Source organism: Telopea speciosissima, chromosome 2 (assembly GCF_018873765.1).
Source record: "Telopea speciosissima isolate NSW1024214 ecotype Mountain lineage chromosome 2, Tspe_v1, whole genome shotgun sequence".
NCBI classification, from domain to species: domain Eukaryota; kingdom Viridiplantae; phylum Streptophyta; class Magnoliopsida; order Proteales; family Proteaceae; genus Telopea; species Telopea speciosissima.
The window spans coordinates 4,627,103-4,645,070 of record NC_057917.1 but is presented as its reverse complement, the minus strand read 5'-3'; the positions used below and the strand labels follow the sequence as shown (position 1 = coordinate 4,645,070).

At 40.1% G+C, this 17,968-nt stretch overlaps 1 long non-coding RNA gene across 1 annotated transcript; it reads left to right on the top strand.

Moving 5' to 3' along the window:
• Window positions 1-1,755: 1,755 nt before the first annotated feature.
• On the top strand, window positions 1,756-9,521 carry LOC122653073. The gene is made up of 3 exons (XR_006331699.1): window positions 1,756-1,834; window positions 2,532-2,536; window positions 9,509-9,521. It is a non-coding gene; the product is annotated as an uncharacterized LOC122653073 (long non-coding RNA).
• The last annotated feature ends 8,447 nt before the right edge of the window (window positions 9,522-17,968 follow it).

Below are 17,968 nucleotides of genomic sequence, written 5' to 3'. Positions count from 1 at the left end.
ATTTTTGTATCGAGTAATAAATGGGACGAGACGATCCTGGGATGGGATTCCCAATGGTACCAATACTGAAATACAGGTCCAGTATCGAAACTATTAGGACCTTTTTAAAAGGTATATTTTATGTTATTGTATGGAAGGTATATGGCAGTAGTTTGATGTATCTTAGTGTATTTTCTCTTATGGAGATTTTAGCCATTGGACCTTTAGTTCCATTTCTCTGAATTTGTTTTGTGATGACACTAAAACCATACATGAGCTTGTTTATTTCGTCATCACTAAATCTTAGGCGCCGTTTTGAAAATTTTACATGTGATCTTAGGGAGTTTGAAGAAGTAAAACCATGAAATTCATCGTAGGTTCGTACTCTAAGTTGCTTTCTAATAATGGAACCATCTCGGATCCATTAAAGTTCTTCTCCCCTTTTTACTGGGCCTATAACCGTTTAGGAACCGATATCGTCCTGTCCTGTTAAAAATCGGGACTGGGACTTAAGTTTGATCCCGTTTACTAAATGGGACGGTATTGGGATTGACATCTTTGGTACCGGTACAGGTGTGGATCCGTCCCGAATACCGGGAACTGTCCCAATTGACACCCTTAGTCTCAACTGATACCGATGTGAATTGACCGATCCAATACCGATTCTTCAAACCATCACCTGATATTGTACTTATATCGGTGAAATGGTACAAGCAAAAGGGTAAAATAATAATGGGAAGCAGTTTTCTGTTCGGGAGTGTGGCCTACGCCAGCGGCACTCCCATGTGTCTATCTCTCTCCTCCTTAAAACAAGAGGGCAGGGGTGTCTTTTCAAATGAGGAGGAGACAAATAGACTCATGGGAGTGCTGGCGTAGGCCACACTCCCAGATAGAAAACTTCGGATTTTTTAATCCTCTCAGGTTCCCCAATCCGTAAGTTGTTGTAAGTACCCCTTAGAATGTCGACAGCTGTCTTGTTTTAATTCTACGGTCAAATGATTTCTAAACTTAATCATGGTTGAAACCTAACCCACTCCTCTCTCCCCTCACACTCCTCTCCGGCGGTAACCTCTCCTCTTTGCTCCCCTCTCTTTCTTTCTCTCTCTCTTTGCCGGAGTAGAAGAAGGGTAATAACAGTCGCCTCCCCTGCTAAAAATCTCACAAAAACCGTCCCTTCCACCATAAAAAATCTCAAGCACCTCACCACGATCCGCCTAGGCTGGATCTTTTTATGAGATCCAAATACAGTGATGAATGGAAATTAGTTAATGGTCAGATGAGAGACAGTAACCTCTTCTTTTCATCCAACAGTGTGTGTACTGGATGCAAAAACTTCAGTCACTACTCGCTTGTCTATGCCGACTTCCACTTCTTTATCTCTGTCCTTCTCTGCCGTTTTTCTAAACTCCCGCCCTTCGCCCATCTCCCTCTTATTGCTTTTCTAGATCTGTAATCTGTTGATACCCAATAAAGAAATACCAGAGAACGAGATAATTTGCTGGGCCCTTTTACAGAGTGGTAAGGAGAAGAACTCATCACCATCATCTTCACATACACTAACCCATAATACCTCATCATGCCATCAGGTGCAAAGAAGAGAAAGCAAGATAAGAAAAAAGAAAGAAAAAGCCGCCAACAACCATTCCTCTCTTTTTACGGTTTCTCCTATTTAGTTTTTTGGGTTTTTTTTCTGTTGATGTTTTATTGAATTGATTTCACTTCGTTAATTCAATTAGTGTTAGGAATTGATGATCTGAAACCCGATGAAGAGAAAGAGACTGCCGGTGGTGAAATCAGTTCCTCTAAATCACAGCCAGGACATTGCTTATTAACGAAGAACGAAGAACAGGGGGAGGTGGACATGCAGGGTTGAGATTCTCGTACTCCTGCATCGGTTGTTGTCACCAATTCTAAATCCATAGAAGTTTCCTAAAATGGTGCCGGCAATGGCGAAGCGAAAAATAAGCAAAAAGAGGCGACTGTTATTACCCTACTTCTGCTCCGGCAGAGAGAGAGAGAAAGACAGGGGAGAAGAGAGGAGAGGTTACCGCCGAGAGGAGTGTGAGAGGAGAGAGAAGAGGGTTGGGTTTGAACCATAGTTAAGTCTAAAAATCAATTTTGACCGTAGGATTAGAATAAGACAACTGTCGACATTCTAAAAGGGTACTTACATGAACTTACAGATTGGGGAACCTGAGGGGATTAAAATCCGAGAAGTTCATCCCAATAATAATAATAGTAGCCTAGTAGCACTCAAAATTCAAAATAAAAGTAGTTGGGCGAATCTTCTGCCACTTTTTCCCATACGTAACGTATCAGCATTGTAGCCATTAAGAAATGCTATCCGGCCACATATCCCAATTCTAACTGCCTGGCCGTAAAGGATTCAAATTGTTACTATCCCCTTGATACGGCAACTACCCCATTAGTTCCCAGACTCTTTCTCTGTTTTGGGTTTTATTTTTAACCCTTATAAACAGGGATGAAGCTCAAAGTTTGGAGTGTAGTACCACCCATGCAAGAATAAAAAGCAGTCGCAGTCGCAGTCGCAGTTGCAGTTGCAGTCGAAGAGAAATCAAATGCAGAGAGATGAATCATCATCATCATCATGGTCATCATGGTCGGGGCTTCCAGAGGATTTGGTGGTCATGATAAGCGAGCGGCTCATCAATAATGTTTACGCGGATTACATACGATTCAAGTTGGTCTGCAAGTCATGGTACTCTTTCCTACCAAACAAACCTTACCATCCATCCCATCAATTCCCTGTGTTGATTTTACCTTATAGGGCAAATGTAAATGGCTCCTCTCGTAATGGTATATTCGGATTATCCCCCAATAATAATAAGCTTTATCACCTCCGTGACCTTCCTGACCAACAGTTTCTTCTCAACCCTTCCAATATTAAGGATTCCTCTCATGGTTGGTTGATTATAAGTGGTTCATGTAATCACTCCTTATACCTTTACAACCCTTTCGCAAACACCAAACTCGGCCTCCCCACCCATTGAGGTATCCACTGTTAAAAAGGTTGTCTTGTCATCAACTCCTCCTGCTGCTGCGGTTGCTATCGCCATCTACGGCATCAAGAGAGACAATTGGTCTTCACTAGACCCGGAGATAAAGCAGGGATGGATTTTAATAATAAACGTATTAAGATGAATTCTCCATGCATGTAATGATGTTGATGATGATGATGATGACGAGGAGGATGAGGGAGATCAATTTTATGGTTTCACGGATGTCTTATTCCATCATGGCATGGGAACAACAAAATCTATGCTCTACAACCTTCTACTCTCAATGTTTATCTCTTCCACATGGCCGCCCACGGCAGCGGCGATGCCATGCAAATTTTTTCTATTCGGCAACCACAACCTGAATTCTGCAATGATCAATTCCCGTGGTTCAAGAAACCGTCTCGCAACAATTCGTTTAGGTTAGTGGAGTTAGATGATGATGTGTTGATGACTGTTCAGAATGTAAAATTAACGTTTCATCAACTCATAGAGTTTGGAAATGATAAATTTTGGATGAGAGAAGATAGAAGAAAAACAATTGGGCTTATGGTTTTTAAGTGGGAAAACGAAAGATGGATGCAAGTGAAGAGCATGTTTCTCAATTTTTTTAATGCATAGGACGAAGAAAATGGAAAATAAGAAGGGTCAGTTAGGATTGCAAAAGTAGGATCAACCAGGGCCAACTCGGCCTACCCAACCCAATCAGGGTCAATTAAGGCTGGGTTGGGCTTGGGCCGAGCTAAGAGGACGATCCTGTCTCTGTGATTGTTACGCCAGGTAGGGATGGAGTTACAAGAACTTTCTGTGACTACAAATTGTGTCAAAACACTAAAAGGGAACATTTATCAGCAAAATCAATGTAAATTCATGTAGTAGGCTCTATTGATTGCCTTTTTTTTTCATGCCACCAAACATTCTAGGAAGTTGGTTATGCAATTTAGGAATTTAGTTCGTCTCTAGGGAGACCAGCACGTCAAGGGTTCTGCTAGCCGTTGGGTTGTGCCGTACACATTCCTAGGCATGCACCAAGATGTGTGTGGCATAGCTCAGCCGTTGGATGCCCCTTGGCAGTACCCTGGGTGCTAGGTTTCTTGGAGACGATCCTGATCTGTAATTTAATCATCGAACCTGGCAAGTTGACTGGCGCATCCCCTCGGAAAGGTGAAAAGGACCAGGGATACACCGATCATTTCTCACACGGATATACCTTGATGCTTATACATGCCACGCTACAACACCACGTTAACGTTCCACTTCTCTTATTTATTAGGTAATTTACACATACCACTCCTGAAGTAGTGAAGGGGTGAAGAGGGTTTCAGATTTAGGGAAGATGAGGGCAATTTGGTCAATCTGTCTCTTAAATTTAACCCGGTTAGTCATGAACTGACGGAATGGGTGTATTTATTAGCGTTTGTAAACCTCAGGGGGCACAGAATTATCCAAAATTGGGGGGTAAAAATTATACTTTCATTAAACCTCAGGGGTGGTATGTGTAAATTACCCTTAATAAAACACTAAAAATCCGTACAAATTTTTGAAAAATTAAAAAGTCGGTCAAAATCCCCAAAATATCAATCAAAAACCCAAAAAATGATAAGTATCGGATTAAACTGAGTTGACAGATCGAGGAAACTACCGATTTGGTCTTGCAGAAGGATGGTGAAGAAATTATTGTCGGAGTGCTTACTAATGCTCTAGTGTATCGGATCGGGTATTGGTCACTGGAATCGGAGTGGGTATCGATCACCTGTAAAATCGATAGGATATTGATAATGGCATCGACATTGATCGATTGTATCTGATAAGTTTACCCACTGGTTTTCTTTATGAAAAATATAGATTTTTTTTACCTATTGTACCCTTTGCTTGTATCATTTGACCAATACGATATCGGCACAATATCGGGATCATGGTTTGAAGAATCGGTATTGGATCGGTCGATTCACATCGATATCCGTTGAGACTTGAGACCAATAAGAGAAAAAAAAATAATAACAATAAATAAGGGAAACCAAGTTAAGTCTCCGTGAATTGATATGAAATGTGGCAATAGGAGAAGGTTACTGGAGAGGAATCCTCTTCAATGTCGATGGGGAGGATACCGACTCGGGTTTTAGTAATCGATCTAGATCAATTAGGTTTTATCCCAGCTTCCTTAAAAAATATATATATATATATATATATTTTTTTTAATTTAAAATTTTACCCTTGTCTATATCGGTCCACCGAGATCAGATGGGATCGACTTGGAATCAATATTGGTCTCAATTGATACCGATGCAAATTGGCCGATCGAATACGGATTCTTCAAACCATGACCTGATATTGTACTTATATCGTATCGGTAAAATGGTACAAACAAAAGGGTAAAATAGTAATAGTAGGCTAGTAGCACTCAAAATCCAAAATAAAAGTTGTTGGGCGAATCTTTTGCCGCTTTTTCCCATACGTAACGTAGGATATCAACATTGTAACCGTTAAGAAATGCTATCCGGTCACATATCCCAATTCTAACTGCCCGACCATAGAGGATTCAAATTCCCCTTGATACGGAAACTACCCCCACTAGTTCCCAGACTGTTTCTCTGTTTTTGGTTTATTTTTTAACCCTTATAAAGAAGGATGAAGCTAAAAGTTTAGAGTGTAGTACTACACAAAGAAGAAAAAGCAGCAGCAGCAGTCGCAGCCGAAGAGATATCAAATGCAGAGAGAGGAATCATCATCATCATCATCATCATCATCATCATGGTCGGGGCTTCCAGAGGATTTGGTGGTCAAGATAAGCGAGCGGCTCATCAATAATGTTTACGTAGATTACATACGATTCAAGTCGGTCTGCAAGTCATGGTACTCCTTCCTACCAAACAAATCCTACCATCCATCCCATCAATTTCCTGTGTTGATTTTACGTTATAGGACAAATGTAAATGGCTCCTCTCGTAATGGCATATTCGGGTTATCCCCCAATAATAATAAGCTTTATCACCTCCGTGACCTTCCTGACCAACAGTTTCTTCTCAAACGTTCGACTATTAAGGGTTCTTCTCATGATTGGTTGATTATAAGTGGTTCATGTAATCACTCCTTATACCTTTACAACCCTTTCACAAACACCAAACTCGGCCTTCCACCCATTGAGGTATCCAGTGTTAAAAAGGTTGTCTTATCATCAACTCCTCCTGCTGCTGCGATTGCTATCGCCATCTACGGCATCAACAAACAATTGGTCTTCACTAGACCCGGAGATAAAGCATGGATTGATTTTAATAATAAACCTATTAAGATGAATTCTCCATGTAATGATGTTGATGATGATGATGATGATGACGAGGAGGAGGATGAGGGAGATCAATTTTGTTATTTCACGGATGTCTTATTCCATCATGGGAACAACAAAATCTATGCTCTACAAATTTCTACTCTCAATGTTTATCTCTTCCACATGGCCGCCCACGGCAGCGGGAGCAGCAGCGGCGAGGCCACGCAAATTTTTTCTATTCGGCAACCACAACCTGAATTCTGCAATGATCAATTCCCGTGGTTCGAGAGATCGTCTCGCAAACATTCGTTTAGGTTAGTGGAATTGGATGATGATGTGTTGATGGTTGTTCAGAAAATAAAATCAACGTTTCAGGATCTCAGAGAGTATGAAAATGATAAATTATGGATAAAAGAAGATAGAAGAAAAACAATTGGGTTTATGGTTTTTAAGTGGGAAAATGAAAGATGGATGCCAGTGAAGAGCATAGGAGAAGATAATATTTTGTTTATGGGACCGGTTTCACTTTTCTCCATATCTTCTTCTTCTTCTTTTTCTAATATTAATAATCCTTTTAGAGGAAATTGCATCTATTTCATCGATTTCTATTGCAGATATCAATCTAATGTAACGTCGAATTATGATAAAGGCATATTCAGATTAGAAGATGATTGTATTGATGAGGAGTCATCGTCGTTACCAATTCAAGATGACACAGGCATCGGCAAAGATTACCAGATAGTAGAGTATCGTCGCCCACCTGCTTGGCTTACATATACAGCCACCGGCCCCCACTTCCACCCCCATCCCCAACTCATTTGATTAATTTCATTTTGTTTTTCAAGAAATTTTACTTATTTTATGTTTCAATGTATGATGCGACAATTGTTATTTATGAAATTCAATCAAAAAAAATTTTTTTGTTATTTATGAAATTATTTATTATTTTTACTGATTAATCCAATTGATGTGTGAGCTAATGATTAATTGAGTAAGAGACACTAATTTTTATGCGGTTTTTTTCGGTTGAAGACGAAAAACTGGGGTTCGTGGATGAAAAGGAAATTTCTGATAGGAACTTCTGTTTCTAGTACTTTCAAGTATAAATGTTTACTTTTTTGAAATTGATGTCAAATAAGTCTCTTGTTCAATGTTTTTTTTTTTTTTTAAGATTTTTTTTTATTGTTTTCCTTTTTTTCCTTGGAGAGGTTATATCGATTTATGCAACTGAATCCCTATTTTTTGGTTTTTTTTTTTTTTCATTTTCGATTGTTTATGCTTGAAGACGAATCAAACGAAGATGTGGTTTCAGAGAGGGATTTGCAGTAAAGTGCATTATGATGATAAATTTTTTTGGGGGAAAAGAACTCTACTTGGTCTTGTAGGGGGCGTATTTTCCATGGTAGCATCCTACTAACTGTTGGATTAGGACAACTCATTTAAGACCTTTGATTTAATTAAGGGAATAAAAAAGAACAAATTCAATTAAAACATTAATCAATTTGAGAATGAAAAAAGCTTTTACATGTAATCGGTATTAAGATTTACAAATAAAATTGATGTAATTAAGGTAGATAATTATCTAACTTTAAATAATTTAGTTAATTTCTTCCAAAAAATAATAATAATAATAACCTTTCCCCATTATATCCCCAAATAATATTGTACAGATTGAGTAAAAACGACTCTTCTCCTCTGTTTACCGTTCGTCCTCTATGATTACAGTGCCCGCAGCCAGCCTCTGTCGCCGACTCCAACGCCGCAAATTCTCCTGTCCCAGTTATTATATACCTACAATGCATCCCAACATTAGAAGAAGATCATTTTCACCATTACTGACCTGAAATTCCTTCATTCTTACACAATACATAGACAGAGAAAGTCAGAAAAAAAAAAATCAAGCTCTGTTTCTATATTTGTGGGGTCTCTCACAAATAAATGGCGACAACCCAACAAAATCACACCTACGCACACACAACATCAGATAGTCAAGACTCTCTCTACACAAATGAAATGGAGGCAATACAAGAGAAGCCACATGCTGGCGCTCACATCGAACTGTATGAACACATGAAATTCCAACTCAACCCAGACGGCATATAGCAGTGAATGCATTAGAAAAAAAGGATTCTAATTACACATGATGTGATTTGTCTAGAATTTGATCAAATTTCTTGGTAAATCAATTTCTATTAACAAGATTTTCTGCAACTCCCATCTTCTTCGTTTTTTTTTTTTTTTTTGCCTTTTGGTTCTTGTTTTTGGTTTTTGGTTCTTGGTTCTTGGTTTTTGGTATTAGGATTATATTTTCTTAAGGTTGCAGAATGAAGAGGTAGATGGATAGGAAAAGGAGAGTGAAGCCATGAGAGGAGAGAGATTCAGGAGAATCAAAAAAGAAAAAAGGGGGTGTGGAGAGATATATTTTGGAGAAGAATAGGGTTTCAGGGGTTTGGTTTTGTTCTCAGAAAAAAGGGGTTGGAGTCGTTGATGAGTTAACTGTTAAACAGAAAGAAGAGGTTTAGTGGGGTAAAATTGTCATAAAATGGGGATAAATAGGGAAAAATACCTTCTTTAAGAATATTACGGGTATTAAAACTAAGGAGAAAGGTTTCGTACACGGTTTACACCACCGTGTACGAAACCTTTCCCCATAATTTAGTTAATTAAATCTCAAATGATCTCTCTCTCTCGGTTGCTTAATCCACGATTAATCAATTGCTGTTTTTTGAATTTTATTTTTTTTCATTCAATCAACTTCCACGATCCTTGTACTTTAATTAAGGTAGATAACTATCTACCTTCAAATACAGTAGTTAATTAAATATCTCTCTCTCGCTCTTGCTTAATTAATGATAAATCAATTGCTGTTTTTTTATTTTTTTTTTCCTTTCAAACAACTTCCACGATCCTTATTAAAAAATCCAGCAGATTTCTTCTATGATCAAAGCTCAAGGAGAGGAGATTGTGTAATGGGTGTAATGGGTTCACCTTCATCAACTATCTCCTTCAGTTTCCTCTTCATCCTTGATTTCTTCTCCATCTTGATTATGAGACAATATTTGCACAGTCTTCACCATTGGTATAAATGGTTGGAATATGAGAAGGTAAATCAAGGATAATATTTGCAAGATATTCGAGAATATGGGACATGTTTTTCATTTTGGTCAAATTAGAAACCAGAGAGAAGAGAGAGAGGGGGGGTGGAGATATCCTTAAGAATAAGGAATATTTTTTATTTCTACCTTAGTAGTAAGGATCGTGGAAGTTGTTTGAGAGGGAAAAAAACAAAAGACAAAAACAAAAAGCAACAATTGATTAATCGTGGATTAAGCAAGAGAGAGAGAGATCATTTGAGATTTTAATTAACTACCTTAATTACATCAGTTTTATTTGTAAACCTTAATACCAGAGTTATCTGTAAAAAAAAATTTCATTCACAAATTGATTAATGTTTTAATTGAGTTTTTTTCATTCACAAATTGATTAATGTTTTAATTGAGTTAGTCCTTTTTTATTCCTTTAATTATATCAAAGATCTTAAATGAGTTGTCTTAATCCAAGGGTTAGAAGGATGCTAGTATGTCAGTCGTGACTTTATCTACAGCATCTCCAGGTAGCTTTTCAGTTCTATGCTCAGTAGGTACTGTATCTTTTGTCTCTTCCTCAATGTCTTCTAACCTACTCAGTACCTCAAACCTTGACCCATTTTACCAGGAGTGACAACTGGTTGAGTTGGGTATGATTGAAAATTAAGTAAATTGAATTGAGTTGAGGCAAGTAGCTAGGACTTTAACCATCTAGATTGATCAAAGTGTGTATTTAATTAGAGGGAAAAAAATTTCTATCCGGGAGTGTGGCCTACACCAGCACTCCCATGAGTCTATCTCTCTCCTCCCCATGTGAAAAGACATTTCTGCCTCCTTGTTTTAAGGAGGAGAGAGATAGACACATGGAAGTGCTGGCGCAGGCCACACTCCCATGCAAAAAACTGCTTCCCTTAATTAGAAATCAATTAACATGATTTGGGTTCATTTGAGTTGCAATTGAATTAAATTGGTCAATTTGGGTCCAATTAGAAGTACTTGGCTGACTCAATGGACTCAATGGGTTCACTATGGTTTAATTGGGTTGACTATGGGTTGATGTTCTTGGTAAAAAGAGGAGAAAGCAATGGGTTAGAAAGTAATTTTAAAAGAGAGGGAGACACCGAAATGGGTCTTGTGGCAGGCTGTAGAGGGATGGTGTTCAGCGCCTTCTGCCCAAATGATATTAAGAGGCTGTTGCAAAAAAAAAAAGAGACTGTGTTCTGCACTTCTGCTCAGCGGCAGGGTTGCGACAGAAAGTTGTTGAACACTGCCAGTCATTTCGAAATGGAGTCCTTCAAGGAGGATGATCACGGATCCTTCGTGAGCAAAATGAATGGAGTGTTCACGCATCCCTCGTGAGCCAAATGTATGGGGTGTTCACCAATTGAGTTTCCATCGTCCATTGACACATTTCAGCACAGAAATCCATCGTCCATTACCCCTCCAAACCTACATGAACCAACAAAGCAAACTAATAGAGCACCACCATGCCTGCCTCAATCTATAATTTCAACTCCTAAATTTTTACTTCTACCCCCCCCCCCCAAAAATAAATAAATGTTTACATAGTTAACATAGTTGGAAAGCACCTCTTATCGTCGTGGTGTCTGCTAGTAGCAGTAGATACTCTTCTAGCTATGTTTTTTTTTTTACTTTTTTTTTTATTTTTTAACCAAGATAAAAAATTTTGTTAAAGATTTAAGAGGAGGCACACAAGCCTAGAGACAGATTAAAAGCAACAAAAGCTAAAGCCGAAAAAGGGGACTCAGTCCTAAAAATATATTGGCAAGGACAACAAGCCACTCGCTCACCCAAGAGAACTAATAAAATAAGTCTACGGGGGATCTGTGAGCCACACTGAGGGGGTCCTTGCCCTATTCGATCGTCGGGGGATCACAGCATAAACACCAGGCCGATCAAAAGCCACACGGGCCAAAAGAGCCTCCTCCTCTGGAGAAAAGGGAGATGAAACTTTTTTGCAACCCCACTCCTAACTCCTTTTCAACCTCCCTATGAGAATTTTTAAAGGTTTCCGCAACCAATCGAACTTCAATCTCGTGTCGTCGACAGCGTGGTCCAGGGGTAATGGTCGCCTGCTCCACATTCCTAGTCTGAACCTGCCGACAACGCAACACTTTTGTGAAAAGTGCTTCACCCCTTACATCCTCACCTTGCTCGTTCGTATCATGAACCACAACTGCAGTTCTACCATTATTGCAACTTGTGATCGAAATATGAGAAGAAGTGTGTATAGTTGATTCACCAACAGGAACCGGAAGTACAACAGCCAAAGAACCCTATAAAGACCCTGCAACACCATCCACCTCAGATCCATGCAAAGACCCGACCACACCACCCACCTTGGTTTGGGTAGCACCCAGATCCGATTCTAGAGAAAAAATATCATTAAAAATCAAACCTGTTCAAAATTATTATCGTTTGGAAAATGTCAATATATACTTTGAGAGGATATATGAATAAAATTAGACATAAGAAAGAGTCGTACATAAATGAATGAATTTGGGTAATAGTCAAGACCATATCCAAGAGTGAGAATTGCAACATCTTTTCAAGTGGAACAAGCACAAGTTGAGGGTAATATGATTGTCCCATACGTAAATTCTATTTGACAAATCATTGCAATACAACGAGACAAAAAGAAAAAGGCATCATAGGGTGATCAAGTTATCCTTTAATTAATGGACAGAATGATGTTCATTATTTATTCATCTTAATCAATCCATTATCCTTTAATTTAAGAAAAACTTGATCAGCCTATGATGCCTTTTTCTTTTGTCCCATTACATAGTAATGATTTGACAATAGAATTTACGTATGATGCCCGTGCTATATAGTATAACTTAAAACATGGTCGAGCTGGGCCGAGCTGGGCTCAACCCGATGCCTCCACCCTATCCCGACCCGACCTTGACTCAGGGCTAGAACTTTCTTGCCTTAACCTGCCCTCAGGGCCAGATATCTCAGCCCAGACCTTGTTCAGGCTCAGGGCGGGTTCAGGCCGACAGGGCCAAACTTGCACCCCTATTAGGAATTGCCATCAAAATAAATCCCAAATTTGAAGTGAGGAGGACTCAACTCAACCCCTCTTCCTCAAATTGAGCCCCACGTGGTCGGTGGTCCCCGCACCAAGCCCAACGTCTATACTTTGGGTCTCAACATGAGTCACATTATGCCCTTGAAGTAGAGTATGCCCGTAAGAGGTAATATCTTCTTCCCTACAACCAAAGTGTTGGGAATCCAACGTCCGCCTAGATCCCGACTCGGACGAGGAACGATGCGCGTTGGCTGGTGTGCAATAAGGAAATAAAGTTGCACCTTCCCTCACAAGGCATCTTTTGGGGGATTGGCAAACGTTTGATCCGATAATTGGTATCAGAGCAAGTGATCATGAGTTCGAGTCTTCCCGCGCGTGACATACTGTGGAGTAGACTGTACTTGCGAGTGGTCCCTGAGCGTGCATTGGGGGTGAATGTTGGGAATCCAACGTCCGCCCAGATCCTGGTTCGGGTGCAAATTGATGCGCGCTGGCTGGTGTGCAATAAGGAAATAAAGTTGCACATTCCCTCACAATGCGTCTTTTGGGGGATTGACAAGTGTTTGATCCAACACGAAGATCTCTAATGAACACCCATTCTAATGTTAATTTGTCTAACCCTAATTAATTGTCTTTGTAGAGGGTAGGTCTGCCCCTCAGCTTCAGCATTAGTCGTAACTTTATCTACAGCATCTCCAGATAGCTTTTCAGTTCTATGCTCAGTAGGTACTGTACCTTTTGTCTCTTCCTAAATGTCTTCTAACCTACTCAATACCTCAAACCTTGACCCCATTTTACCAGGAGTGACAATTGGTTGAGTTGGGTATGATTGGAAATTAAGTAAATTGAATTGAGTTGAGGCAAGTAGCTAGGACTTTAACCATCTAGATTGATCAAAGTGTGTATTTAATTAGAGGGAAAAAAAATTTTGTCCGGGAATGTGGCCTACTCCAGCACTCCCATGAGTCTATCTCTCTCCTCCCCATGTTAAAAGACACTTCTGCCTCCTTGTTTTAAGGAGGAGAGAGATAGACACATGGAAGTGCTGGCGTAGGCCACACTCCCGTGCAGAAAACTGCTTCCCTTAATTAGAAATCAATTAACATGATTTGGGTTCATTTGAGTTGCAATTGAATTAAATTGGTCAATTTGGGTCCAATTAGAAGTACTTGGCTGGCTCAATGGACTCAATGGGCTCATTATGGTTTAATTGGGTTGACTATGGGTTGATGTTCTTGGTAAAAAGTGGAGAAAGCAATGGGTTAGAACGTAATTTTAAAAGAGAGGGAGACACCGAAATGGGTCTTGTGGCAGGTTGTAGAGGGATGGTGTTCAGCGCCTTCTGTCCAAATGGTATTAAGAGGCTGTTGCAAAAAAAAGACAGAGACTGTGTTCTACACTACTGCTCAGCAGCAGGGCTGTGATAGAAAGTTGCTGAACACTCCCGGCCATTTCGAAATGGAGTCCTTCAAGGAGGTTGAACACAGATCCCTCGTGAGCAAAATGAATGGGGTGTTCACCAATTGAGTTTTCATCGTCCATTGACACATTTCAGAACAGAAATCCATCGTCTATTACCCCTTCAGAGCTACATGAACCAACAAAGCAAACTAATAGAGCACCACCATGCCTACCTCAATCTATAATTTCAACTCCTAAATTTTTACTTCTAACCCCCCCCCTCCCAAAATAAATAAATAAATAAATTTTTTCACAGTTAACATAGTCGGAAAGCACCTCTTATCGTGGTGGTGTCTGCCAGTAGCGGTAGATACCCTTCTAGCTATGTTTTTTTTTTTACTTTTTTTTAATTTTTTAACCAAAATAAAAAAAATTTGTTAAAGATTTAAGAGGAGGCAAACAAGCCTACAGACAGATTAAAAGCAATGAAAGCTAAAGCCTAAAAAGGGGACTCAATCCTAAAAATATATTGGCAAAGGCAACAAGCCACTCGCTCACCCAAGAGAAATAATAAAATAAGTCTACGAGCGATCTGTGAGCCACACTGAGGGGATCCTTGTTCTATTTGATCTTTGGGGGATCATAGCATAAACACCAGGCCGATCAAAAGCCACACGGGCCAAAAGAGCCTCCTCCTCTGGAGAAAAGGGAGATGAAACTTTTTTGCAACCCCACTCCTAACTCCTTTTCAACCTCCCTATGAGAATTTTTAAAGGTTTTCGCGACCAATCGAACTTCAGTCTTGTGTCGTCGACAGCGTGATCCAGGGGTAATGGTCGCCTGCTCCACATTCCTAGTCTGAACCTACCGACGACGCGACACTTTTGTGAAATGATCTTCACCCCTTACATCCTCACCTTGCTCGTTCGTAGCATGAACCACAACTGCAGTTCTACCATTATCGTAACTTGTGATCGAAATATGAGAAGAAGTGTGTATAGTTGATTCACCAACAGGAACCGGAAGTACAACAACCAAAGAACCCTATAAAGACCCAGCTACACCATCCACCTCGGATCCATGCAAAGACCTGACCACACCACCCACCTTGGTTTGGGTAGCACCCTGATCCGATTCTAGAGAAAAAATATCATTAAAAATCAAACCTGTTCAAAATTATTGTCGTTTGGAAAATGTCAATATATACTTTGGGAGGATATATGAATAAAATTAGACATAAGAAAGAGCCATACATAAATGAATGAATTTGGGTAATAGCCAAGACCATATCCAAGAGTGAGAATTGCAACATCTTTTCAAGTGGAACAAGCACAAGTTGAGGGTAATATGATTGTCCCATACGTAAATTCTATTTGACAAATCATTGCTATGCAACGAGACAAAAAGAAAAAGGCATCATAGGGTGATTAAATTATTCTTTAATTAATGGGCAGAATGATGTTCATTATTTATTCATCTTAATCAATCCATTATCTGTTAATTTAAGAATAACTTGATCAGCCTATGATGCCTTTTTCTTTTGTCTCATTACATAGTAATGATTCGACAATAGAATTTACGTATGAGGCCTGTGCTATATAGTATAACTTAAAACATGGTCGAGCTGGGCCGAGCCGGGCTTAACCCGATGCCTCCACCCTGTCCCGACCCGACCTTGACTCAGGACTAGAACTTTCTTGCCTTGACCTGCCCTCAAGGCCAGATATCTCAGCCCAGACCTTGTTCAGGCTCAGGGCGGGTTCAGGCCGACAGGGCAACTTGCACCCCTATTAGGAATTGCCATCAAAATAAATCCCAAATTTGAAGTGAGGACTCAACTCAACCCATCTTCCTCAAATTGGGCCCCACGTGGTCGGTGGTCCCCGCACCAAGCCCAACGTCTATATTGTGGGTCTCAACATGAGTCACATTATGCCCTTGAAGTAGAGTATGCCCGTAAGAGGTAAGGTCTTCTTCCCTACAACCGAAGTGTTGGGAATCCAACTTCCGCCCAGATCTCCGCTCGGGCGAAGAGCGATGCGCTCTGGCTGGTGTGCAATAAGGAAATAAAATTGCACTTTCCCTCACACGGCATCTTTTGGGGGATTGGCAAGCGCTTGATCAGACAATTGGTATCAGAGTAGGTGGTCGAGAGTTCGAGTCTACTCGCCCGTGACATACTGCGGAGTAGACTGTACTTGCGAGTGGTCCCTAAGTGTGCGTTGGGGGGATTGTTGGGAATCCAACGTCCGCCCAGATCCCTGCTCGGGCGCGAATTGATGCGCGCTGTCTGGTGTGCAATAAGGAAATAAAGTTGTACATTTTCTCACAAGGTGTCTTTTGGGGGATTGGCAAGCGTTTGATCCGACACGAAGATATCTGATGAACACACATTCTGATGTTAGTATGTCTAACCCTAATTAATTGTCTTTGTAGAGGGTAGGCCTACCCCTTAGTTTCAGCATTATTCGTGACTTTATCTACGGCATCTCCACGTAGCTTTTCAGTTCTATGCTCAGTAGGTACTGTACCTTTTGTCTCTCCTCTTGTCTTCTAACCTACTCAGTACCTCAAACCTTGACCCATTTTACCAGGAGTGACAACTGGTTGAGTTGGGTATGATTGAAAATTAAGCAAATTGAATTGAGTTGAGGCAAGTAGCTAGGACTTTAACCATCTAGATTGATCAAAGTGTATATTTAATTAGAGGGAAAAAATTTATGTCCGAGAGTGTGGCCTATGTCAGCACTCCCATGAGTCTATCTCTCTCCTCCCCATGTGAAAAGACACTTCTGCCTCCTTGTTTTAAGGAGGAGAGAGATAGACACATGGAAGTGCTGACGTAGGCCACACTCCCGTGCAGAAAATTGCTTCCCTTAATTAGAAATCAATTAACATGATTTGGGTTCATTTGAGTTACGATTGAATTAAATTGGTCAATTTGGGTCCAATTAGAAGTACTTGGCTGGCTCAATGGACTCAATGGGTTCACTATGGTTTAATTGGGTTGACTATGGGTTGATGTTCTTGGTAAAAAGAGGAGAAAGCAATGGGTTAGAACGTAATTTTAAAAGAGAGGGAGACACCGAAATGGGTCTTGTGGCAGGCTGTAGAGGGATGGTGTTCAGTGCCTTCTACCCAAATGGTATTAATAGGCTGTTGCAAAAAAAGACAGAGACTGTATTCTGCACTTCTGCTCAGCAGCAGGGCTGCGACAAAAAGTTGTTGAACACTCCCGACCATTTTGAAATGGAGTCCTTCAAGGTGGTTGATCACGGATCCCTCGTGAGCAAAATGAATGGAGTGTTCACGGATCCCGCGTGAGCAAAGTGAATGGGGTGTTTGTAAAGGAGAAGGATTCTGGAACCTAGTATTTGGTCATATGTATGCTGGTACTTTGTACATGTCATCAGTAACTTCTAGAACACTGGTCCTCTGCTACCTTGTAACGTATATATACTGTACTTATTTAATGAAACCTAGTATTCTGGCTCTGATACCATGTAGGAAATCATATTGTATTCCATGCTTGATTAATTAAATGAGTACAATATATATAGGTGAGAAACCCTGCTTAACCCAAGTAAAACCCTAGCAATGTTCTAGGCCAGCTTAACCCAAACTAGATCGGATAATACTATGCTACTGCCTCTACTTATATTGGTCCTATTTACTTTATTCGTCAGATTCCTAGGAATTCCTTTCGGTCAAGGAGGAATGGATTTGGATATATTATCCAAATGGTTAACTTCGTCGATAAATCTTTTATATTCGAATTCGAGCAATTCTGTGAATTGGTATGAGTTTGTGACAAATGCAATTTTTCCTGTTAGTATAGTTTATTTTGAAATATTTATAGCGTCGTTTTACGGGAGTCGATTCGTCCTATTCAGATATTCACGACCAAGAGGTACTGGATTCTCTTTCAGATAGACCGTGAAAAGAGAAGGCTGGAATGCCAACAGACGTCTATTATTGAATTTACTTGACCCACCATTTTGGGATCGTCCAATGCCAAAGTCATTGAAGCCCTTATCACTGACGGGAGGATGGTATTATCAAATTTCTATCCAACCAGAAGGATGAAAATTTCATCCTTTTGTTCGGCATCCAAGGTTGGTGGGGCTAGGGAAGATCAAGGTTTCACAGTTAGTACCAAGTTAAT